We start from the raw sequence: 27,337 nt of genomic DNA on the forward strand, positions 1-27,337 counted from the left end.
ACCTTTAAAATGTAGACAATATACTTAATAATTAACACATAATACAGGCAACTAAAACTCGATCATGCAATAACTTGCAAGTAAATTGACCAGTTCGATCCACAGGGAGAAGTTTGTTTTAAGGATTTTACAACGATTAATTATTCTAAAGGGGGGTTTGTGTTTGAAGTTGTATTTTCGTTTAACGAAACAGTAAATAAATATAATGAATAACAAGAATGAGAATGCGGTGTTTACTTCTATGCTTGATAAATGACAGGGATTGTTCTTTTATAATTAAAACCGTTATGTGATCGTTACAATAGAGCAGTTTATATCAATTTCACAATTTCTATAAACTTAAGAGCTATGTTTAATCAACAAGATTCTTCGTGGTTGAATTCACATAAAACCTAGTTTACTAAGATCACTCTAAGTAAACTACATGATTGTATATCCTAAATATCGTTCAATTAACATCCTATACTCACATATAGGTGGCTAGATCACTAGGTGTTGAAGTATAAGCTATGGTCTTTGATAAACTCACATAAACCAAGTCGTAACTTACATAATTGAACTAGGATACAAGGATGATTACAATAATGGATCTTTTAAAAGAACATGGTGATTTAGATTGATTAATGTAAGACCCGAATATTTATTGTACGGAAGTGTAATTATGCTACATAGAGTGCAGGAAGTATTGTGTAATTTGATGTGCGCGAGGTGTACTAGGAAATAGTATTATTTTTACAACGAAATACTATTAAATACGATACAATTTTACACAAGATATTTATTTATTTATAGAATGGATATACCTAAACCTTGCTACAACACTTATAGGCAGTGTACCTAATCGTACAGTAGTGTAGTTTTTAGTAAGTCCGGTTCGTCCACAGGGAACTCTTAAACAAGCTTAACGCTATAATTTTAAAAACTATATTTGTAAAAATATAAAAATATATATAAGTAGTATTATTATTATAAAAGGAGGTTTTTACCGTTTAATGACCGGTTTGTCGATTTTAAAACTTTTAGTGGCAGTTAAAACCTAATGTAAAATATTAAAAATAAATATAACTTAATTTAAAGCGTAAAGTAAATAACGATAATGAAATTGCGATAAATAAAAGTGCGATAAAATAAAATTGCGATAATTAAAGAGTACGATAATTAAAAGTGCAATTAAATATAATGACAAAAAATAAAAGTGCGATAATTAAAAGTGCAATTAAATATGAAATATATAAATTATGCTTATTTAAACTTCCGTAATCATGATGTTTGACGTGTTGATTTTAATTTATTCCCATGGGTTAATTGTCCTGTGTCCTGTATTATTCGATATGTCCATACGGATTTGTCCATAATAGTCCATCAGTCATAAATATAAAGTGCGAAAGTCTTCGTCAAATTATTCTTATTCCCGAAGTCAAATATTCCAACTAATTGGGGATTCGAATTGTAACAAGGTCTTAATACTTTGTTTAATGAATACACCAGGTTATCGACTGCGTGTAAACCAAGGTTTTACTACTTTATTAACAAATACACCAATTACCCTTGAATGTAATCCACCCCTGTTTCAACAAGTCTATTAACTATTAATCCAGTTCCGTGTCCGGTAAAATGAACAATTATTGGTATTTATAGATATCCCGCCCACCGTACCCAGTCAAGCGTATGTGGTTATATATAAATACATCAAATTATAAGTCTATATATTAATTTAACGAGGTATCATTTAGTTATTATAAAACCCATTAATAGCCCATAGTCTAATTTCCACAAGTGTCGTTCTTTTATCCAAACCTCAATTATGGTACAAAGCCCAATTACCCAATTTTAATATTCAGCCCAACATCATGATTACTTCGGCATTAAATAAGCATAATAATAACTTAGCTACGAGACATTAATTTAAAAATAACATTAACCATAACTTACAGTGATTAAAAATAGCGTAGCGTTACACGGACAGAATTTCAACTTACACCTTTACAACATTCGCTAACATACCCTTATTATTAGAACTTAAAATTAAAATTAAAATATAAATATAAATATATATATATATATATATATATATATATATATATATATATATATATATATATATATATATATATACTTTTATAGATAGAGAGATGGATATATTTTTTTTAAAACTGAGCCAAAACACGCAAATTTATAGCATCAGGCCTGTCAGCTACTGCCATGCGATCACATGGCTTTTTGCCTTCCAGGCCATGCGATCGCATGGCCCCTTTTTCCAGCTCACAAGACTTTGTTTCTTTGCTTGTCGACGGTTTATAATAATATATATAATATATAAATAATTTTAAGAATTATTTAAATATTATATTATATTCGTGTGCATAGTTGACTTGTAATTTTTAGTCCGTTGCGTCGAGCGTTGAGAGTTGACTTTGGTCCCGGTTCCGGATTTTCGAACGTCCTTGCGTATAATTTAATATCTTGTACTTTGTGTTTTGCGTCTTGTACTCTTGTAATTTTGAGACGTTTCTCATCAATAATTTGAACCAATTTGATTGTACTTTGTACTTTTGAGCTTTTTGGTCATTTGCGTCTTCAATTCGTCGAATCTGTCTTTTGTCTTCACCTTTTATTATTTAAACGAATATCACTTGTAAATAGAACAATTGCAACTAAAAACTTGTCTTTCTTGAGGGATAATGCTATGAAATATATGTTCATTTTTAGCATTATCAAATATTCCCACACTTGAGCGTTGCTTGTCCTCAAGCAATATAGTTTTGAAATAAAAATACTAGAATCACTTCTTTATTCTTCACACTTTGTACATCAGTGATTTCTATACGGCGGTATAAACAATGGTAGTAACGATGTGGTTTACAGTCCCACATGACTATAAAAATTTAGATCCTTAAGGAAATTGGATCTTTATGAAAACATTTGATCTTTTTGAAAATTCAATCTAGCTTTTACCCTAGATAAGTTTTCCGGAATAACCCTTCACCGGTGTTTGCAAAATCTTTTTGTGGGTTTGGTGGGTTTCAGATTTGAAAATTTTAGCTCAAAACTTGTGATTTTGTGTCACCCACTTGCTAACCTTGTATTGGGAAAGCAACACGTCTAGTATACTTGCTCCGTATATTACCTTTCGGTAAACTACCTTCCGGTTGTAAAGGAAAGCGTTGAACAAGCAATTGTTAAGGCAATGTCCCCTGACATGCTTTTAATTATGGTATATAACGTGTCGGATGCAATTACTATCCTTGGTAGGAGCAATAGTAAAGCTCACCCTTATAATTTTCTAGTCTGGCACAAGGTCCTGTCTTTGACCATGCTCTGCAACCACCGTTCTTACGGATCTCAGGCCTTATCAGCTGGTTTGGATCTCAGGCCTTATCAGCTGGTTTGGATCCACTTTTGGATCATTTTCACATCCATTCATCACTCTCAAGTATCTTAGAGAGAGAGGGAGATTTCTAATGAGAGAATTGGGGTTTTGGAGAGGAAGGAGCTTGAATTGATCAAAGTCTCGGGTTTTAAAGTTGTTCACCTCGTTCCTAGCTTCGTTTTGGTTGTTGTGGTAAGTTCTAACTCTGAATTTCATTGTTTGATTTTGATATTCAAGTTAGGGTTTGAACTTAAATAGTTGATAAACCCATTTAAACTCATGAAGTGAGTTTAGTGTTGCTTGTAATCGGGTTTATTGTTATTATTGGTGGATTTTGGGTTGGTGAACAAATTGGTTATGATTAGGACTTGTAATTGGGTTTAATCACTAGGTTTAGTGAATTGAGTCAAAATTAGGGTTTTTGGGTGATTTTGAGATTGATAAGTGTTTAACACTTAAGATTGGGTTCATTGGCATATTAGAACCATGTTCACTTGTTATTAGTGATTATTGGTTAGTTTGGACGCGTTGTGTTTATGAGTGCAATTGGTCGAATTTGCACTAAGTGTCGAATTGAGTTGGTTGTAAATCCACTCTAAGTGTGTTGTTGTATTTGTGATGAATTGATTAGTTATTTTCCATTGACGTGTTGTGGATTACTTGGAAGCATTCATCAAGGCGACAAGGTGAGTGTTAATATCCTATGTGCATATGTATGTGTAGGATGGGTGCGGGTCGGGTGAAGTGGTTCTCGGTTATAGAGCTCACTTCACATATAGGACGATTTTTATGGACTTGTGTAATAGGTCCAATTGGCACGGTTGTGCATTTTAGTTGACCACCGTTGGCGAGTTGCACACTTGTGTGTACGATATCACTTGGATTGTGATTTGGAGTTATAACCCCGACGGCGTGGGTTATGGTGTGAGAAATGAATATCGGTTTGCTCGTATTCATAATATTTTGGGTAGTGAATCTCGGGTAGTGCGGATTCATGATGACTCGAGTTGTTCGGTCATCTTTTTGACTTGGGTTGTGCGAATTCACTAAGGCTCGGGTAGTTCGGCCAACCTCGGTTGTTGAATTGGTGAAGAAGTGAATATCGGGTTGTGCGAATTCACTAAGGCTCGGGTTGTTCGGCCAATCTTCATTGTGGTGTTTGGTATTCGGTAATGGGTTAAGGGGTTAACCTTATTCGTTTATATATTGTTATATATATATATATTGTTTTATTGTCGTGATGTAGCTAACCCTCCGGGTGTAGCTTCTTGGCGTTGTTCACATCGTCGTTGGTGAACTTATGTTGGTTGATGCATATTTTGCTTGTTGCTTAGTGATCGTAAGGTATGCTTAGATTAGCTTGCCTTTATGCTTGGATGCTCCGGTATGCGGTATTTGATTATTTGTGTGGCGTGTCCATTTTATGCATATATATGTATGTAGTATATTTTCACTCACTAAGCGTTAGCTTACCCTCTCGTTGTTTACATTTTTGTAGATTTGCTTGGAGATGGTGGCTCGGGTAAGCGTGGGGACTAGTGGACTAGCATAGTTGCTTTAGAAGATCTTGCTTTTGGATTGATTAGGATTGGGTAGCGTATCCCCAATCGCCATGCTCGATCTTTATTTTGTGTTAAAAATCATGTAGTTAAAAACTTGTATTTTGTACGAAAGTCGTAAAACGGCCGATGTGGGTCCGGTCTCATAAAACTCATTTTATTATTGGAACGTGTTAGTTTTAACTAATATAAAATGTTGTGAAAAGCGTCTGGTCTAAATGTGTCGGGAAGTCGAAGATCTTTTCGCGTGAAACGGAATTTTTGGACAGCGGGCTGCCAGGCCCTGTGCGCGCCGCGCACAGGTGGGTGTGCGCGCCGCGCACCCCATCTGGTCTGCCCTGTTTTAAATTTTTTTTATGCTGCGTTTTTGGTTGGTTAACGGATTGGGTTGTTACAAGTGGTATCAGAGCATGGTCTAAGGGATATAGGTGACTTGAGATAGGTGCCGAGACTTAGACTTATGTGTGTGCTTAATTTGTTGCGGGACTTGTAGGATTACGGGTCAGAATGGGTTATTAGTTAGTGCCTTGTTTGTAGGTGGACTAACATTTATATTAGTAATGCGGATATTATTAATATATTAATTGTGTTGTGATAATAATTCTCGCGTATGTGCATATCGCGTAGAATTTTGTTTGTGTTTGTTTATATCATCGAGCGAGGCGGTCGTTGTACTAACGATTTGATACGGCGTGTGTGCGTAATAAGGACTTGCAAACCTTATTACGGGTGCAAATCGTGTCTAGCAAGTGATGTACGATGAGTGTTTAGCAAGATGGGGCGGTATTGTGTATGTGCTTTATACGTTCGTGATCTAATCGTTTTGCATTCCTTAGAATGGCGACGAGAAACGGGATCGAGACAAACGATTTGGAGTTTAACGCTAGAGTTGCGGCCGCCGTTGCGGAGCAAATGGGTGCGTTGGAAGAAAGAATGGATAGGAGGTATTCTGAATTTCGGAATAGTAGTGAAATGGAGCGTTGTCTTAAGAGCTTCATGAGGACTAAACCTCGGATGTACGATGGGAAACCGGATCCCTTGGTAAGCACCACTTGGATCTCGGATGTCGAAGGGTGTTTTCGCACGATTGAATGTCCTCCCGAGAAGAGGACAAGGCTCGCTACTAGCTTGTTGCGGGGTAGAGCAAAGGATTGGTTGGATGGTAAGATTGATCTTGTCGGTGGTGAACTGTTTATGGTGTTATCATGGGACGAGTTTAAGAGGGAATTCTTCGAGGAGTTCTGGACTTCAGCCGATTTGTCGGAAATGCGGAATGAGTTACGAAATTTGCAACAAGGATCAATGGACTTGAATACTCTAAAGATGACCTTTATGTCGAAGGCTCGTTTTTGCCCGGAGTATATTGGGAATGATCGGATGTTGATGGAAGATTTCTATCGGCCGTTGAATAATGATTTGCAGGGCAAAATTAGCATTGGCCAAGTGAACTCATTTGCGGAGTTATTTAACATGGCTAGGGGTTTCGAATCACATTCGCGATCGAAAGCTAGGGAGATTTTAAGTAAAAGAAGGGTTGATTCGTATGGTGCTCCAAGTAAGAAAACTAAGGGTGCAAGTGCGAGTATGGGTAATGTGGAGAAAGGTTCGACGAGTTCTCGGGCGCCTAGATGTTTCAATTGTGGTGTTAGGGGCCACAAGTTGTGGGAATGCACAATGCCAAAGAGTGATGAAGGAATGTGTTACTATTGTCATAAAGAGGGACATCGCAAGCCGGATTGTCCCGAGTTGGCGGCGGCGAGTGCCGCAAGGAGATGTTGAGGTACGTTTCATTTTAATAATATGCCCTTTAAATATTTATTTATGTGTCGAAGCGTTCGGGTTTGTGCGTTGCATAGTGTTTTGCATGTTATTGTTATGGGTGACGTTCCTAATGGAAGTACCCTATGGTGACATTTTGCTTAATGGGCAAAGGGCGTAAGACTTGGTGTAACCAAGCATTCCTTAGTATTGAGAAATGTTCTACCAAGCCTTGAGAATGGGCTTTGGTGTTCGGATGTTAGAGCGTGTTCGCTCTCGTGTTGAAATTGATGAACCGTGAGGTTCGTCGGGTGGTTGGAACCTTTGAGATCGAGTGTTTTGGATCTCGATGTATGTTGGTAAAGGAGTCTACGTGACGCAACATTAGGTGCCTCTTTTATACCTACTAGTGTGGTGTTCGACTCCGATGGTGTTGCGGTTACATTGTGCTTAGGGTACCGGAGAGAAACCCTTAGGTACATGAGTGACTTGGTGAAATTTAACAACCTAAAGCAATTGGATGATTGCGAGAGTATGGTTTGTGTAATCGTGGTACACTTTTCGTTCAAGTGTTTAAGGATTGGTTAAAATCCTTCGTATGCTCAAGGTTTGGAGCAAGATATGGTAAGGGGTCGTGTGAACTCAATTGTTGGTAAAGTCTACCTTTGGTAGCATTGTACGGTTGTACGAGAGGCGGTTATGGAACGTAGTTCCCAGTGGGGGAGTTACACTCCCGCACGAGGAAGTTTTAGTGAGAGACTTCGGATAATGCTTTTGGTAGATCCGGAAGTTTGCTTTGGGACCTAGTTTTGGTCGATTTGTGGTAGAGTACAGTTTCGGTTAAATTGTACTTATGATTTTTGGATGTAAATTATCACCGAGGTGATAATGTGGTAATCTCGTTGAGAGATAATGGGCGTGTTTGACGAGCAAGGTGAAATCCCTCGGCTAAGGGATGTGCGTGGTGGATTCTCTTGTAGAGAATTATTGTTTTGTGCCTATGTTCGATATAGGTGGTTCTCGCTCGATTGTGTGGATGGTTAGTGGTACCCGTTAGGGTTCACTATAGTGTAGCAGAGCGCAATGTTGCACTACTCGTTGTTTGAGGCCAAAAGTGCGTATGAGATTGGTGAAGCATGACCTTCGGGGTCCGCTGACTTTATCATGGTATTGTTGATTGGTGGAGCATGACCTTCGGGGTCTGCTGACTTCATCATGGTATTGTTGATTGGTGGAGCATGACCTTCGGGGTCTGCTGACTTCATCATGGTATTGTTGATTGGTGGAGCATGACCTTCAGGGTCCACTGACTTCATCATGGGTTTAGTGTTATATCGGTATGGTATAACGTTATCGGAATGGGAGTACCATTCACGTGTTGTGTTGTGGGACGTGAATATCGGGTTGTTCGTATTCACAATAATTCGGGTAGTACGATTGTCCCTGTTGGTTGGACTCATAGTTTGAGGTAGTGAATGTCGGGTAGTTCGGATTCACTAAGGCTCGGGTTGTACGGCCATCCTCGGTTATACAATAGGGTGGAGGTAGTGAATGTCGGTTTGCGCGTATTCATGGTGACTCGGGTTGTGCAGTCATTTTGTTGTGGAAATATGGATTGGGTTGGTGAATTTTGGGTTGTTGCGAATTCACTAAGGTTCGGGTTGTTTCGACCATCCTCCATATGTATTTAGGCTCGGGTTGTTTCGGCCATGTTGTGTAAACTATCGGTGGTTTTACACGCCGATGATGGGGTCGTGAGGACCATGTCGTGGGATTAGTGATGCGATAGCCGTGTTTCGCTCACATGTTGTTACGGGTGTGACAATAGTCGATTTTGTACACCTTTGGATTAGCGTTGCCACAGTCATTTTGGGCGTTATCAGTTTTAGCCGTTTGTTATGATGTTACGGTAGTTGCGTATTGGTCGTATTGCGCACTACAAGGGATGTTTAGTGATTGGTGTTATCCGTAAGGATTCGTTTGGTTCAATCTTCACCGTGTCGGGTTGTTGACCTTAGGTTGAGACTTGGTTGCTTTTAGCATTGTACTCGGTAAGGGTATACTAAGGGATTGATATCTCGGTTCGAGATTTGGTTGAGTTTTCCCGATGTGAGGGATTGAGCATGGTTTTAGTGCTCGAAATTATGGATTTATAAATCGCGGGTGACGATTTTAGTTGATAGAGGCGATTTATTGGGAAGAATTGCTTAGGAAAGTCGGATTGGGACTTATGTTTGAGGACCGTGGAGTGTGGTCCATTTGGTCAAGTAACGAGGATCACGAGGACGTGATCGACTCTAAGTAGGGGAGAGTTGTAAGACCCGAATATTTATTGTACGGAAGTGTAATTATGCTACATAGAGTGCAGGAAGCATTGTGTAATTAAACGAAGGTCAGAATCTGCCCAGACATGGGTGCGCGCAGCGCACCATAAGGTGTGCGCGCTGCGCACATGCCCAGCGACAGAATTCTGCCTTTTTCTATTTTAAGTTTAATGAGGGGCTTTTTGGTCTTTTCACTTGAGGCCGGATCTCAGGCCTTATCAGCTGGTTTGGATCCACTTTTGGATCATTTTCACATCCATTCATCACTCTCAAGTATCTTAGAGAGAGAGGAAGATTTCTAGTGAGAGAATTAGAGTTTTGGAGAGGAAGGAGCATGAATTGATCAAAGTCTCGGGTTTAAAGTTGTTCACCTCGTTCCTAGCTTCGTTTTGGTTGTTGTGGTAAGTTCTAACTCCGAATTTCATTGTTTGAATTTGATATTCAAGTTAGGGTTTGAACTTAAATTGTTGATAAACCCATTTAAACTCATGAAGTGAGTTTAGTGTTGCTTGTAATCAGGTTTATTGTTATTATTGGTGGATTTTGGGTTGGTGAACAAATTGGTTATGATTAGGACTTGTAATTGGGTTTAATCACTAGGTTTAGTGATTATGGAAGTATTGGAACCCTTTTTGTGTGTTTGAAAGACTAATTTTGGAATTGAGTCAAAATTAGGGTTTTTGGGTGATTTTGAGATTGATAAGTGTTTAACACTTAAGATTGGGTTCATTGGCATATTAGAACCATGTTCACTTGTGATTAGTGATTATTGGTTAGTTTGGACGCGTTGTGTTTATGAGTGCAATTGGTCAAATTTGCACTAAGTGTCGAATTGAGTTGGTTGTAAATCCACTCTAAGTGTGTTGTTGTATTTGTGATGAATTGATTAGTTATTTTCCATTGACGTGTTGCAGATTACTTGGAAGCATTCATCAAGGCGACAAGGTGAGTGTTAAAATCCTATGTGCTTATGTATGTGTAGGATGGGTGCGGGTCGGGTGAAGTGGTTCTCGGTTATAGAGCTCACTTCACAAATAGGTCGATTTTTATGGACTTGTGTAATAGGTCCAATTGGCACTGTTGTGCGTTTTGGTTGACCACCGTTGGCGAGTTGCACACTTGTGTGTACGATATCACTTTGATTGTGATTTGGAGTTATAACCCACGGCGTGGGTTATGGTGTGGGAAATGAATATCGGTTTGCTCGTATTCATAATATTTTGGGTAGTGAATCTCCGGTAGTGCGGATTCATGATGACTCGGGTTGTTCGGTCATCTTGTTGATGAGGTAGTGAATCTCGGGTTGTGCGAATTCACTAAGGCTCGGGTAGTTCGGCCAACCTCGGTTGTTGAATTGGTGAAGAAGTGAATATCGGGTTGTGCGAATTCACTAAGGCTCGGGTTGTTTGGCCAATCTTCATTGTGGTGTTTGGTATTCGGTAATGGGTTAAGGAGTTAACCTTATTCGTTTATATATTGTTTTATTGTCGTGATGTAGCTAACCCTCCTGGTGTAGCTTCTTGGCGTTGTTCACATCGTCGTTGGTGAACTTATGTTGGTTGATGCATATTTTGCTTGTTGCTTAGTGATCGTACGGTATGCTTAGATTAGCTTGCCTTTATGCTTGAATGCTCCGGTATGCGGTATTTGATTATTTGTGTGCCGTGTCCATTTTATGCATATATATGTATGTAGTATATTTTCACTCACTAAGCGTTAGCTTACCCTCTCGTTGTTTACATTTTTATAGATTTGCTTGGAGATGGTGGCTCGGGTAAGCGTGGGGACTAGTGGACTCGCATAGTTGCTTTAGAAGATCTTGCTTTTGGATTGATTAGGATTGGGTAGCGTATCCCCAATCGCCATGCTCGGTCTTTATTTTGTGTTAAAAATCATGTAGTTGAAAACTTATATTTTGTACGAAAGTCGTAAAACGGCCGATGTAGGCCCGGTCTCGTAAAACTCATTTTATTATTTGAACGTGTTAGTTTTAACTAATATAAAATGTTGTGAAAAGCGTTTGGTATAAATGTGTCGGGAAGTCGAAGATCTTTTCGCGTGAAATGGAATTTTTGGACAGCGGGCTGCCAGGCCCTGTGCGCGCCGCGCACAGGTGGGTGTGCGCGCCGCGCACCCCATCTGATATGCCCAGTTTTAAATTTTTTTTTATGCTGCGTTTTTGGTTGGTTAACGGGTTGGGTTGTTACAATTAACTAACTAGATCCAACCCGGTTAAACTCACGTGAAACCTAAATTACAACAATCACTTGAGGTAATTCCATAACTATGTTGCTTTGTGTAGTGACCCGGAGATTTCCGACCAAATTTAAACTTAATCTTTATATATTTCCGACACGATAAGCAAAGTCTGTTAGGTTGAGTCTCAAAAAGTTTGAACTGTTTCATATATTCAATTGACCTTCGACTGCTCTCGACGATTCACGAACAATTAATTGTAAATAAATATGTGTGTATGTATATATAAATAATAATAATTTGAAATATAATTTGAAGTATTATATGTTGTTATTATTAAAAATTAATAAAATAAAAATATATTATGATAATTAATATTTAAAACATATCTATATACATAAATAAAGTATATTAAATATATATTTTGTGATTTCGAATTTATTTCGTAAACAATGGTAACGCTCAATTGTTATTAAATGAATAGTAAATGAGTTAAAATTCAAACTTATATAATTTTAAAATAAACGGTAATCCGAAAATGAGTTTTATAAAGTTTAGGCTTATTAATAATATATTTAGTAGTTGTTTGTCAAATTTTAAAACTTTTTATATTTTACATAGGGGTTGGGAGTGAATAATTAATGTAATTTTTATTTAATAGTTAATGATCAAATTTTATACCATAATGACCAAAATAAATAAATATAGTTAATTTAAAATTTTGAGATTTTTCGTAATACTTTTTATCCGCCACTGATTAACAATGGAGTACGAAATCCAGTCCGTGAAAGGAATAGTAGATGACGGCTAAGAATTCACACGTTTTATATTTAAATTATATTATAATCAATAATATACTAATTACTATTACTGATTGAGATTTACTGTTATTGATTGTGATTATGATTACTCGATTTCTTGTCCTCATATTCTGTTTCATGACATTGTCACCTTCCCTTAATTAAGAGTATTATTATTATACTCCGTACTATAACTACATTATTGTTGATTCACCGATAGATTAATTTTCTCCATATATGATTGTATATATATATTCACATCCATCCCTGCAAGAACATATCACCTATCTCTCTCCATATGTATATACACATTTTTTTTCTTTCTTTCTTCCCTTCTTGTTTGATGGAGATTACGATCATCCTTCTATCTCCTCAAAACCGCTACAACCATCACTCTTCAACTTATGTGAATAATCACCATTCACCACCCTAGAACCACCTTGACAACCATCGTGAAACCCATCACCTTCACTCACTAAAAAGAACACCACCATACCCAAAGCCATCAACCACCTCGCCTTATATTTTTTTGCTCGCTACTAAACTGCTTCTACTTTATTTCTGTTTCTTTTATGAACAACTGCCACCACTACCTTAACTTTTCCAATCTTTTTTTCTGTTTAATTCTGTCTAAAAACAAACACGAATATCATCATCTAACCGCTTTATCTTTTCTGTTTCTAAACCGCTACCAATTGCTATTGTATTTTTTTTCTTTATTCATGCTACTACTCGCAACTATCTTGGTTTCTATTTCCTGTTACAACCATTGCAAACCATCATAACCATACCACCATCATCTCTATCCGATTACCGTTTGCAACTACAAAACCACCAGGAACACCATCGATCACCTTCCTCTTCCCACAATGAAACCATCAGGTTATTTCCTATAATCATTTTTATGTTTTCCAATAACAATACCATTTGTCGTACGCTTTGTAACAACTTGAAGCCTATCATAATCTTTACTTTGAAAAGAAAAAAAAACATAGCACTTAATAATATACACAAAGGATGCTAATTCTTTTAACGGGACACATGCAACTGAAGGGGAGCCCTTTTCTAATGTGGTTCTTTTACGAGGGTGTTGTATTAGAGTTTGATGTATGATTTATTACCCATTCGAAATCTTTGCTTTGAGAACCTACATAGTTTTTCTTCGAGTACTTATTCATGATCATCACAAGAACCAAAAAATATTACTATTAATTATTGCCGCTACTCAACCCATAATCATCATCGTCTTCTGTTTCCAACCACACCAAACCTACATGTTGCAACTGCTGTTGATACTACTCTTCTTCTATTCGAAACCATTCAACAAAAACCAATAAAAACACCACTGAAATCCACTCAAAAATACCCACCACGCTCTGCTATTTTTTTCGGTTTATTGCACCGGTTTCAATGACCATCTCTTCTACTATTGCTCGATAAGATATAATACTTTTACCTTATTCCTGCCTTAACAAACCAAGTTGACCACCACACTAACCATCGTTACTTCTCTTATGCATTTAATCATTTTAGTCATAAAGTTATAAATGAAAATGATGGGTGGGGATGAAGTTAAAAACCGTAAATGATAATGATGATGAGCCACCAAAATTGAAACCACTAAGTATTCTATAACCCACTTGATAATGGGTGGGGTAGCTTGTCCGATACTTTCTTCATTTACCAGCAAAATAGAAAAACAAATGTTACAGATTCAATTAATTTTGCTGTTGGGCCGTTATGTTAAGAGTATTGGGCCGTGATCCACTTTAAATTGTTGTTGGGCTGAGACAATTAGAACGGGATATATATAAATTGGGTTACGAATAAATACAGAAATCACAGCATAGAAGAGTGGTTTGATGGGTGTGCGGGTTTGCGGGAGGTCTCGGGTTCAATCCTCGTTTGGGGCGTTTCTTTTTAGAAAAAGCTTGGAGAGGGTATACACTTTTATTTTAATTGCTATCATTATTATTATTAGTTATTATTATGATTATTATTGTTATTGTTTTTATTAGTATTATAATTATTATTATAAGTATCAAAATTGTATTTATTATTATTATCATAAAAATAAGTATTATATCTATTATTATTATTATTATTATTATTATTATTATTATTATTATTATTATTATTATTATTATTATTATTATTATTATTATTATTATGAGTATTACTTTTGATATTAGTATTAATTTTAAAACTTTAATATTATTATTATTATGATTATAGTTATAAATAAGAATATTAGTATTATTAACATTGTTATTATTATATATGTTTTAACGACTAATATATGTAATATCATGAGAACATAACTACTATGGTTAATATTAGTATTAATGTCACTTTTCGTAATAATATTATTATTATTATTATTATTATTATTATTATTATTATTATTGTTCTTATTATTATTATTATTATTATTATTATTATTATTATTATTATTATTATTATTATTATTATTATTATTATTATTATTATTATTATTATTATTATTATTATTACTATATTAATATAAATATTATACTTACTATCATTATTATTATTATTAAAATAAATATTAGGATTATCATTACTATCATTATTATTATTATTATTATTATTATTATTATTATTATTATTATTATTATTATTATTATTATTATTATTATTATTATCATTATTAGTATTATCATTTTTTTTTTAAAAATTATTATTATTAACAAAAGTAAATTTATTAAAATAACAACTATATCACTAATAATATGTAAATTTAGTTGCTCGATTACAAGTATATGTGTTAATATATATACTTGATATAGGTTCGTGAATCCGAAGCCAACCCTGCATTGTTCAATTTAGTCATATGTATTTTTACTACAAAATATATTAGGTGAGTTCATTTGATTCCCTTTTACTCTTTACATTTTTGGGACTGAGAATACATGCGCTGTTTTTACAACTGCTTTATTAAATGCTTTTAAAATATATTTGTGAACTGCGAATACATGAAATGCTTTTATAAATATTTGACGAGATAGACACAAGCAAAACATTCCTCGAATGAATTATTATGCAGACAGAAGTTCTGCGGTTTATTATTGAATTATGTGGACATGATAATTGCCACCGTTGAATTATGTGGACATGATAATTGCCACCTTTGAATTATGTGGATATGATAATTGCCACCATTGAATTATGTGGACATGATAATTGCCACCAATTGATATGAATGTTATGTACCGAGAGAATGATTTTATACACGGGTTATGTGTATGTTATTTTTGTGCACGAGATATGTGTACGGTTACTAAGATTTATGAAAAAGGATTTCGTGTATGAGAAAGGTGTACTGTATTTAAAATATATCGCATGTACATTACAGGTGGGTATAGGATTCGGGCCCATTTGTACCATGCAACATTTAAATCTTGTGGTCTATCAAAATGATGAATTTTATTGTTTTATGATAAACCTATGAACTCACCAACCTTTTGGTTGACACTTGAAAGCATGTTTATTCTCAGGTATGAAAGAAACATTCCGCTGTGCATTTGCTCATATTACATGGAGTCATTCAGGGCATATAGAGGTCCGTTCATCGCAATGGTACCAGATGTTATTGTATTCGTTCATGAAGATTTTGGACGGGGTATGACATGTGGTATCAAAGCGGTGGTCTTAGCGAACCAGGTCTTGCATTAGTGTGTCTAACTGATAAATCGTTAGGATGCATTAGTGAGTCTGGACTCCGACCGTGTCTGCATGTCAAAATTTTTGCTTATCATTTAGTGTCGAAAATTATTTGCTTATCATCCTTAAAGTCTAGACACGTCTTACTGCCTCTATTGCATAGACAGTGTATAGATAAATTCATATCTTAGCGTAACTGTTATTGTTACCTTTGCCTGACAGCTTTCGTAGATTCCTCCGTAACTAATGGGATTTTAGTATTATATATGAATATGTAAACTATGTATTGCAGGGTACTAATCTACATCCTATAATCTATTTCTTATCGAAAATCCTTCATCTGATCGTACGAGATGAATCCCTTAACCAGTTCGAATTCCTCAGATTCTGACAGTCATTCCGACATGGATATTCACCTAAGCTCCGGAAGCAGCGTCACCAGAAGAAATCAACCAATCATCCATCCCCAATTCATTTGATGGGTTCGTAGTCGACTTAATCAATGGGGACGCGAAGAAGACGATCCCTTCCACCAACCGAATTCACCTCTTGACAATGAACCTGAAGCTTTTACCGGCGAACCTGTTCGAGACACCATTTTCTCTCTCATTTCCAGAGTATCTTGTCACGATCATATACTATCTCAGATTCTAAACCTCATTCATCCGTTCGTCCGAACCGATAATCATCCCGGTATAATAGAAGAAGTCCACGAGCTTCGCGCCCGAGCTGTAACCTTGGAAAATATGGTGCAAAACGTACCAGCTTCAACAACAGCACCAGCAGCAACAATACCCCCAACAGCAACATCCGCATCCCACACCTCGACATCACAATCTATACCTCGAGCCTCAACGTTGTACGTACCATAGATACCAAGGAGTACTAATAAAAATCAACGATGAAATATTGATTCATAATTTCATTGGAGAACTATTAGGCGCCAATTATGTAATCTCTAAAGTTTTAGAGATAATTTATTCTAGTTCCAATCGAAAAGCAAATGAGTTTAATATCATATTAACTCATTAAATCCATGAATACATCTGAAGAAAATATATATGTACATGTGTTTTCATAAAGATTGTAATTAAAAATTCTCTTGTACAAACTGTTAATGGTGAAAATATTTTAACGGGTAGGTAATACCTGAGGAATATTTAAATTTCACATTAATAAGTTACATTGTACGTTCTTCGAATCTGTTTCAACAGTCATATACTATCCTACTTACATCCACCGATATACAAATCCGTTCACCACAGAATAACCATATTCATCCAATTTCATATTTGAATTTTGATTTATCAGAATCCAACAAGTGGCATAATGAAGAAAACATTTGACAAAATAAAATTTGTTAGAAACAAACAAATTAACTATGAGTAATTTTGTTAAGAATCCACGCTAACTGTTCCTAGCTAATTATTCCTAGCTAACTGATTACATTTTATTTATCGCAATTTAATTATCGCAATTTACATTCTCGCAATTTTATTTATCGTCATTTAATTTCTGTTATTTATTTTTACGCACTTTAAATATCGGGACACGTATACAAGGTTTTGAGATATCATATCGACACATCTATATATATTATTTGGAATCACCATAGACACTCTATATGCAGTAATGATCGAGTTCTCTATACAGGGTTGAAGTTGATTCTCAAATAATATATATACTTTGAGTTGTGATCGAGTCTGAGACATGTACACGGGTCACGATATGAATTAATTAATTCGAATATTATATATTAAACTATGTATGAATTATTGGACTGTTAACTGTGGATTATCGACTATGGACTAATGACATTGGACAATTAAAATGAATTAAAATATTGATTATAATATATGAAACTAAATAATTCTTTAAGTTTGCCACTTGATTTCATTTTAAACACTATTTGTACCTTGACTATTCTAATTTACGTTCAAACTTTTCATGATTCTTTAGAACACCTCAATTGGAAGGATGAACCAACCGCACTTCATCTATGGAAGAAGATATTGACGCATATAGTTATGCACCTGAAAACTCTCGGACCCTAAGTAAAAGTTTAACACGTGTCTGTGTTAGCTCCTTTGGCATTGTTATTACCGAAAATAACATTGCAACTTTTTTTCAAATTAGTCAATTTTATCACAGCTTCAACAAATCAACTTCAACTTCCATTCGAATTAGCCTTATTATAATCTCGATATATAAGTTTTCCTGTCGTCATCGTTACCGGAGAACCGTTTATATTTCACCACATTAGCAGTAAAATTACCAGCAACTTCAATGAATTTGGACTTTCCAAAAAAAAAAATCATTATATTCATTGAAACCCCATTTTGTATTCATCTATACCCTGTAACAATAATTGCCATATCAATTACCGGGAATCAGCAATCAGTATTTCGAATCTCGTAGCATTTCTACATCAATAGTTATATGTACACATATAACAATTATCTCCTAGAATTACGATCTTCAATTCTGAAATTTTGAAAAGGCACCAAGTTTACGAATCGATACTCTGAATGTTGAAAAATCTGAATGAAGCAGCAGAAACTGTAGACAACCGTAAACAACCTTAGTCATCGGAAGTTGGATGATAAAGAATAATATGTTGGAAAAACTCAGAAACGTTGGAACTGGAAAACGGATAGAGTTAACCATGAAGAAGATCAAGGACAAATACAAGGACCATACCCTATATTCAAAGAATCCAGATAATTCTGGATCCGTTGAAATCTTTAGAGAATATCTTGCTCCGAAGTCATGTTAAAATCTTGCGGAAAATCTTTCTCCATCAACCATCGAACTTAGAAATTCCAAAATATCATCAGCAATATCTTCGATATTTCTGAGGATATTTTCATAAATATTCTCGTCCGAAATTATATACCTCTTCGTGCTTCCTGTGTATCATTATATTGGAAACATTCAATAGAAAATTTAGTACCAAAAAGCAGATTATGCGAAACTATGAAGAAAGCTGTGGACAAATCACAAAGAATAAGTTTGACTTCAAAGAATCCAAATGATTCAATGTCTGCTAAAGTCTTTAGTGAATATCTTACTCCTTACTCTAAACCCTTGCAGACAATAGTTTCTATCATCCTCTGATCTTAGATATTCCGAGATATTATCGTATCTTTCATTATAAATATCCTCCATATTTCTGGAGATAATTTTATAACTATTCTTATCTGAAATCATTAATCTCTTCGTGCTATCAGTATTACATCATATAGAAACTGTTAGTTTCTATATTCTGTAAACTTTCAAGCTTAAAATATGAATGTTATTGAAGTAATGTGGGAACTGATGCATGAGTTAGTATAATATAATGACACTTGATCAACGTGATTATATTACAGTAAGTCATGCTGAGTTTCTAATGGAATGTGATGATTCACAGTACCATCATTATGTGCCATGTTACACGATTCTTTCATTCTACTTAACCTCTAAACATATCAAGAAAATATTTCTTGATGGTTCTGTCTTTTCCGTAACTTCTGGTAATTTAACAAATTAAATCGTGCTATTACCTTTCTTTTCTGCTTAGAACATTAAGTTATGTTCATTCAAAATTTTATACGTACGAATTTGAGACGTCTTAATCGCTTTACTTCAGGTCGGGGAGAAAACAAAAACATGGAGCCTCGAAATACAAATTGGAGTATAAATCGCAGCAAACAAGAAAGATCATAAACTGTGTATGTCTATGCAAATAGCAAGATAAAGACACGGGAGGATCAGGAATACAATAATCCCTAGAGCGTAATAGAAGTAAATAGATTCTTCTGGTGGCAAATGAAAAAGAAGAATTATTGTTGCAATGACCAGAATAATATTCAGAATTAGAACTGGATTGAGCATTTTCACAATCCTTAGAAGAATAGACTGAGGAAGAAAGTATATGAGTGATGAAAATAAAAGGAACAAAAGAGGTTGATTTATAGCGAAGCGATCGAGGCAGATGACCGTATTAAATTAAAGAGAATCCTAATTTATTTATTTACCGAAGAATCAAATCTTATAGATTACAAAGATTTTCTTTAAATCCCTTGAATTCCGGAATTCAACCCTGACTATGTCACCAGTTAAGACAAACCTGCATATACTCATTTCAATCTTTTATGATAGCTTCACTCGTACTCTTCGAGTAATCGAATTGTTTTATCTATATTAATCAATAATGATAAAACTTTATTCATCAACTCATATTCGTCATGAAAACATTTTTTTTATTGTTAGCCATTGCGACCTTACTCAAATTTCGGGACGAAATTTCTTTAACGGGTAGGTACTGTAGTGACCCGGAGATTTCCGACCAAATTTAAACTTAATATTTATATGTTTCCGACACGATAAGCATAGTCTGTTAGGTTGAGTCTCAAAAAGTTTGAACTGTTTCATATATTCAATTGACCTTCGACTGCTCTCGACGATTCACGAACAATTAATTGTAAATAAATATGTGTGTATGTATATATAAATAATAATAATTTGAAATATATTTTGAAGTATTATATGTTGTTGTTATTAAAAATTAATAAAATAAAAATATATTATGATAATTAATATTTAAAACATATCTATATACATAAATAAAGTATATTAAATATATATTTTGTGATTTCGAATTTATTTCGTAAAAGATGGTAACGCTCAATTGTTATTAAATGAATAGTAAATGAGTTAAAATTCAAACTTATATAATTTTAAAATAAACGGTAATCCAAAAATGAGTTTTATAAATTTTAGGCTTATTAATAATATATTTAGTAGTTGTTTGTCAAATTTTAAAGCTTTTTATATTTTACTTAGGAGTTGGGAGTGAATAATTAATGTAATTTTTATTTAATAGTTAATGATCAAATTTTATACCATAATGACCAAAATAAATAAATATAGTTAATTTAAAATTTTGAGATTTTTCGTAATACTTTTTATCCGCCACTGATTAACAATGGAGTACGAAATCCAGTCCGTGAAAGGAATAGTAGATGACGGCTAAGAATTCACACATTTTATATTTTAATTATATTATAATCAATATTATACTAATTACTATTACTGATTGAGATTTACTGTTATTGATTGTGATTATGATTACTCGATTTCTTGTCCTCATATTCTGTTTCATGACATTCTCACCTTCCCTTAATTAAGAGTATTATTATTATACTCCGTACTGTAACTACATTATTATTGATTCACCGATAGATTAATTTTCTCCATATATGATTGTATATATATATTCACATCCATCCCTGCAAGAACATATCACCTATCTCTCTCCATATGTATATACACATTTTTTTTCTTTCTTTCTTGCCTTCTTGTTTGATGGAGAGTATGATCATCCTTCTATCTCCTCAAAACCGCTACAACCATCACTCTTCAACTTATGTGAATAATCACCATTCACCACCCTAGAACCACCTTGACAACCATCGTGAAACCCATCACCTTCACTCACTAAAAAGAACACCACCATACCCAAAGCCATCAACCACCTCACCTTATATTTTTTTTGCACGCTACTAAACTGCTTCTACTTTATTTCTGTTTCTTTTATGAGCAACTGCCACCACTGCCTTAACTTTTCCAATCTGTTTTTCTGTTTAATTCGGTCTAAAAACAAACACGAATATCATCATCTAACCGCTGTATCTTTTCTGTTTCTAAACCGCTACCAATTGTTATTGTATTTTTCTTCTTTATTCATGCTACTACTCGCAACTATCTTGGTTTCTATTTCCTGTTACAACCATTGCAAACCATCATAACCATACCACCATCATCTCTATCCGATTACCGTTTGCAACTACAAAACCACCAGGAACACCATCGATCACCTTCCTCTTCCCATAACGAAACCATCAGGTTGTTTCCTATAATCATTTTTATGTTTTCCAATAACAATACCATTTGTCGTACGCTTTGTAACAACTTGAAGCCTATCATAATCTTTACTTTGAAAAGAAAAAAAAAACATAGCACTTAATAATATACACAAAGGATGCTAATTCTTTTAACGGGACATATGCAACTGAAGGGGAGCCCTTTTCTAATGTGGTTCTTTTACGAGGGTGTTGTATTAGGGTTTGACGTATGCTTTATTACCCATTCGAAATCTTTGCTTTGAGAACCGACATAGTTTTTCTTCGAGTACTTATTCATGATCATCACAAGAACCAAAAAATATTACTATTAATTATTGCCGCTACTCAACCCATAACCATCATCGTCTTCTGTTTCCAACCACACCAAACCTACATGCTGCAACTGCTGTTGATACTACTCTTCTTCTATTCGAAACCATTCAACAAAAACCCATAAAAACACCACCGAAATCCACTCAAAAATACCCACCACGCACTGCTATTTTTTTCGATTTGTTGCTCCAGTTTCAATGACCATCTCTTCTACCATTGCTCGATAAGATATAATACTTTTACCTTATTCCTGCCTTAACAAACCAAGTTGACCACCACACTAACCATCATTACTTCTCTTATACATTTAATCATTTTAGTCATAAAGTTATAAATCAATATGATGGGTGGGGATGAAGTTAAAAATCGTAAATGATAATGATGATGAGCCACCAAAATTGAAACCACTAAGTATTCTATAACCCACTTGATAATGGGTGGGGTAGCTTATCCGATACTTTCTTCATTTACCAGCGAAATAGAAAAACAAATGTTACAGATTCAATTAATTTTGCTGTTGGGCCGTTATGTTAAGAGTATTGGGCCGTGATCCACTTTAAATTGTTGTTGGGCTGAGACAATTAGAACGGGATATATATAAATTGGGTTACGAATAAATACAGAAATCACAGCATAGAAGAGTGGTTTGGTGGGTGTGCGGGTTAGCGGGAGGTCTCGGGTTCAATCCTCGTTTGGGGCGTTTCTTTTTAGAAAAAGCTTGGAGAGGGTATACACTTTTATTTTAATTGCTATCATTATTATTATTAGTTATTATTATGATTATTATTGTTATTGTTTTTATTAGTATTATAATTATTATTATAAGTATCAAAATTGTATTTATTATTATAATCATAAAAATAAGTATTATATCTATTATTATTATTATTATTATAATTATTATGAGTATTACTTATGATATTAGTATTAATTTAAAACTTTAATATTATTATTATGATTATAGTTATAAATAAGAATATTAGTATTATTAACATTGTTATTATTATATATGTTTTAACGACTAATATATGTAATATCATGAGAACATAACTACTATGGTTAATATTAGTAATAGTGTCACTTTTAGTAATATTATTATTATTATTATTGTTATTATTATTATTATTATTATTATTATTATTATTATTATTATTATTATTATTATTATTATTATTACTATATTAATATAAATATTATACTTACTATCATTATTATTATTATTAAAATAAATATTAGGATTATCATTACTATTATTATTATTATTATTATTATCATTATTAGTTTTATCATTTTTTTTTAAAAAAATTATTATTATTAACAAAAGTAAATTTATTAAAATAACAACTATATCACTAATAATATGTAAATTTAGTTGCTCGATTACAAGTATATGTGTTAATATATATACTTGATATAGGTTCGTGAATCCGAAGCCAACCCTGCATTGTTCAATTTAGTCATATGTATTTTTACTACAAAATACATTAGGTGAGTTCATTTGATTCCCTTTTACTCTTTACATTTTTGGGACTGAGAATACATGCGCTGTTTTTACAACTGCTTTATTAAATGCTTTTGAAATATATTTGTGAACTGCGAATACATGAAATGCTTTTATAAATATTTGATGAGATAGACACAAGCAAAACATTCCTCGAATGAATTATTATGCAGACAGAAGTTCTGCGGTTTATTATTGAATTATGTGGACATGATAATTGCCACCGTTGAATTATGTGGACATGATAATTGCCACCTTTGAATTATGTGGATATGATAATTCCCACCATTGAATTATGTGGACATGATAATTGCCACCAATTGATATGAATGTTATGTATCGAGAGAATGATTTTATACACGGGTTATGTGTATGTTATTTTTGTGCACGAGATATGTGTACGTTTACTAAGATTTATGAAAAAGGATTTCGTACATGAGAAAGGTGTACTGTATTTAAAATATATCGCATGTACATTACAGGTGGGTATAGGATTCGGGCCCATTTGTACCATGCAACATTTAAATCTTGTGGTCTATCAAAATGATGAATTTTATTATTTTATGATAAACCTATGAACTCACCAACCTTTTGGTTGACACTTGAAAGCATGTTTATTCTCAGGTATGAAAGAAATCTTCCGCTGTGCATTTGCTCATATTACATGGAGTCATTCAGGGCATATAGAGGTCCATTCATCGCAATGGTACCAGATGTTATTGTATTCGTTCATGAAGATTTTGGACGGGGTATGACACTTTGGAACTTATTCAATTACCGAATTAAACACATAAAAAAATCACTTAAGTTTATGCATCTAATCGTCTAGATTACTAGGTGTATTGAAGTATAGATTATTTTTCTAGTTAACTCACATTAATAGGTTTGCAATCTATATAATTGAAGTAATGAACTAAGCAAGCATAACAATGGTTCTAACGGTTGAACTAGATAATTTAATCAATCAAACATATATATAACTAGCATAACATCAAAGTATAGAACAATCCCAAGCCATAAATCTTACATTGAAGCAAACACACAAGGTTTTTAGCCAAACATAATCATAGTAGAACTAATGAAACAGTAAATACAATTCAAATTCATGTTTAAAAGATATAGAACAATAATACCAATTGCGATGAATAACCCTAGCTTAATCTTGATGTTGAAAGAGTGGAGATTGCCTTGTAGCCTTCCTTGAGCCTTGAAAATCGTACTAGAACTGAGGGAGAACGTAATAATGAAGATGTATCAAGTATTGATGTGCGCGAGGTGTACTAGGAAATAGTATTATTTTTACAACGAAATACTATTAAATACGATACAATTTTACACAAGATATTTATTTATTTATAGAATGGATATACCTAAACCTTGCTACAACACTTATAGGCAGTGTACCTAATCGTACAGTAGTGTAGTTTTTAGTAAGTCCGGTTCGTCCACAGGGAACTCTTAAACAAGCTTAACGCTATAATTTTAAAAACTATATTTGTAAAAATATAAAAATATATATAAGTAGTATTATTATTATAAAAGGGGGTTTTTACCGTTTAATGACCGGTTTGTCGATTTTAAAACTTTTAGTCGCAGTTAAAACCTAATGTAAAATATTAAAAATAAATATAACTTAATTTAAAGCGTAAAGTAAATAACGATAATGAAATTGCGATAAATAAAAGTGCGATAAAATAAAATTGCGATAATTAAAGAGTACGATAATTAAAAGTACAATTAAATATAATGACAAAAAATAAAAGTGCGATAATTAAAAGTGCAATTAAATATGAAATATATAAATTATGCTTATTTAAACTTCCATAATCATGATGTTTGACGTGTTGATTTTAATTTATTCCCATGGGTTAATTGTCCTTTGTCTTGGATTATTCGATATGTCCATACGGATTTGTCCATAATAGTCCATCAGTCATAAATATAAAGTGCGAAAGTCTTCGTCAAATTATTCTTATTCCCGAAGTCAAATATTCCAATTAATTGGGGATTCGAATTGTAACAAGGTCTTAATACTTTGTTTAATGAATACACCAGGTTATCGACTGCGTGTAAAACAAGGTTTTACTACTTTGTTAACAATTACACCAATTACCCTTAAATGTAATCCACCCCTGTTTCAACAAGTCTATTAACTATTAATCTAGTTCCGTGTCCAATAAAATGAACAATTATTGGTATTTATAGATATCCCGCCCACCGTACTCAGTCAAGCGTATGTGGTTATATATAAATACGTCAAATTATAAGTCTATATATTAATTTAACGAGGTATCATTTAGTTAATATAAAACCCATTAATAGCCCATAGTCTAATTTCCACAAGTGTCGTTCTTTTATCCAAACCCCAATTATGGTACAAAGCCTAATTACCCAATTTTAATATTCAGCCCAACATCATGATTACTTTGGCATTAAATAAGCATAATAATAACTTAGCTACGAGGACATTAATTTAAAAATAACATTAACCATAACTTACATTGATTAAAAATAGCGTAGCGTTACACGGACATAATTTTGACTTACACCCTTACAACATTCGCTAACATACCCTTATTATTAGAATTTAAAATTAAAATTAAAATTAAAATATAAATATATATATATATATATATATATATATATATATATATATATATATATATATATATATATATATATATATATATATATATATATATATATATATATATATATATATATATACGTTTATAGATAGAGATGGATATATTTTTTTAAAATTGAGCCAAAACACGCGAATTTATAGCATCAGGCCTGTCACCTACCGCCATGCGATCGCATGGCTTTTTGACTTCCAGGCCATGCGATCACATGGCCCCTTTTTCCAGCTCACAAGACTTTGTTTCTTTGCTTGCCGACGGTTTATAATAATATATATAATATATAAATAATTTTAAGAATTATTTAAATATTATATTATATTCGTGTGCATAGTTGACTTGTAATTTTTAGTCCGTTGCGTCGAGCGTTGAGAGTTGACTTTGGTCCCGGTTCTGGATTTTCGAACGTCCTTGCGTATAATTTAATATCTTGTACTTTTTCGTTTTGCGTCTTATACTCTTGTAATTTTGAGCCGTTTCTCTTCAATAATTTGATACATTTTTGTTATACTTTGTACTTTTGAGCTTTTTGGTCGTTTGCGTCTTCAATTCGTTGAATCTGTCTTTTGTCTTCACCTTTTATTATTTAAACGAATATCACTTGTAAATAGAACAATTGCAACTAAAAGCTTGTCTTTCTTGAGGGATAATGCTATGAAATATATGTTCATTTTTAGCATTATCAAATATTCCCACACTTGAGCGTTGCTTGTCCTCAAGCAATATAGTCTTGAAATAAAAATACTAGAATCACTTCTTTATTCTTCACACTTTGTACATCAGTGATTTCTATACGGCGGTATAAACAATGGTAGTAATGATGTGGTTTACAGTCCCACATGACTATAAAAATTTCGATCCTTAAGGAAATTGGATCTTTATGAAAACATTTGATCTTTTTGAAAATTCAATCTAGCTTTTACCCTAGATAAGTTTTCTGGAATAACCCTTCACCGGTGTTTGCAAAATCTTTTTGTGGGTTTGGTGGGTTTCAGATTTGAAAATTTTAGCTCAAAACTTGTGGTTTTATGTCACCCACTTGCTAACCTTGTATTGGGAAAGCAACACGTCCGGTATACTTGCTCCGTATATTACCTTTCGATAAACTACCATCCGGTTGTAAAGGAAAGCGTTGAACAAGCAACTGTTAAGGCAATGTCCCCTGACATGCTTTTAATTATGGTCTATAACGTGTCGGATGCAATTACTATCCTTGGTAGGAGCAATAGTAAAGCTCACCCTTATAATTTTATGGTCTGGTACAAGGTCCTGTCTTTGACCA

This window comes from Rutidosis leptorrhynchoides, chromosome 4 (assembly GCF_046630445.1).
Source record: "Rutidosis leptorrhynchoides isolate AG116_Rl617_1_P2 chromosome 4, CSIRO_AGI_Rlap_v1, whole genome shotgun sequence".
NCBI classification, from domain to species: domain Eukaryota; kingdom Viridiplantae; phylum Streptophyta; class Magnoliopsida; order Asterales; family Asteraceae; genus Rutidosis; species Rutidosis leptorrhynchoides.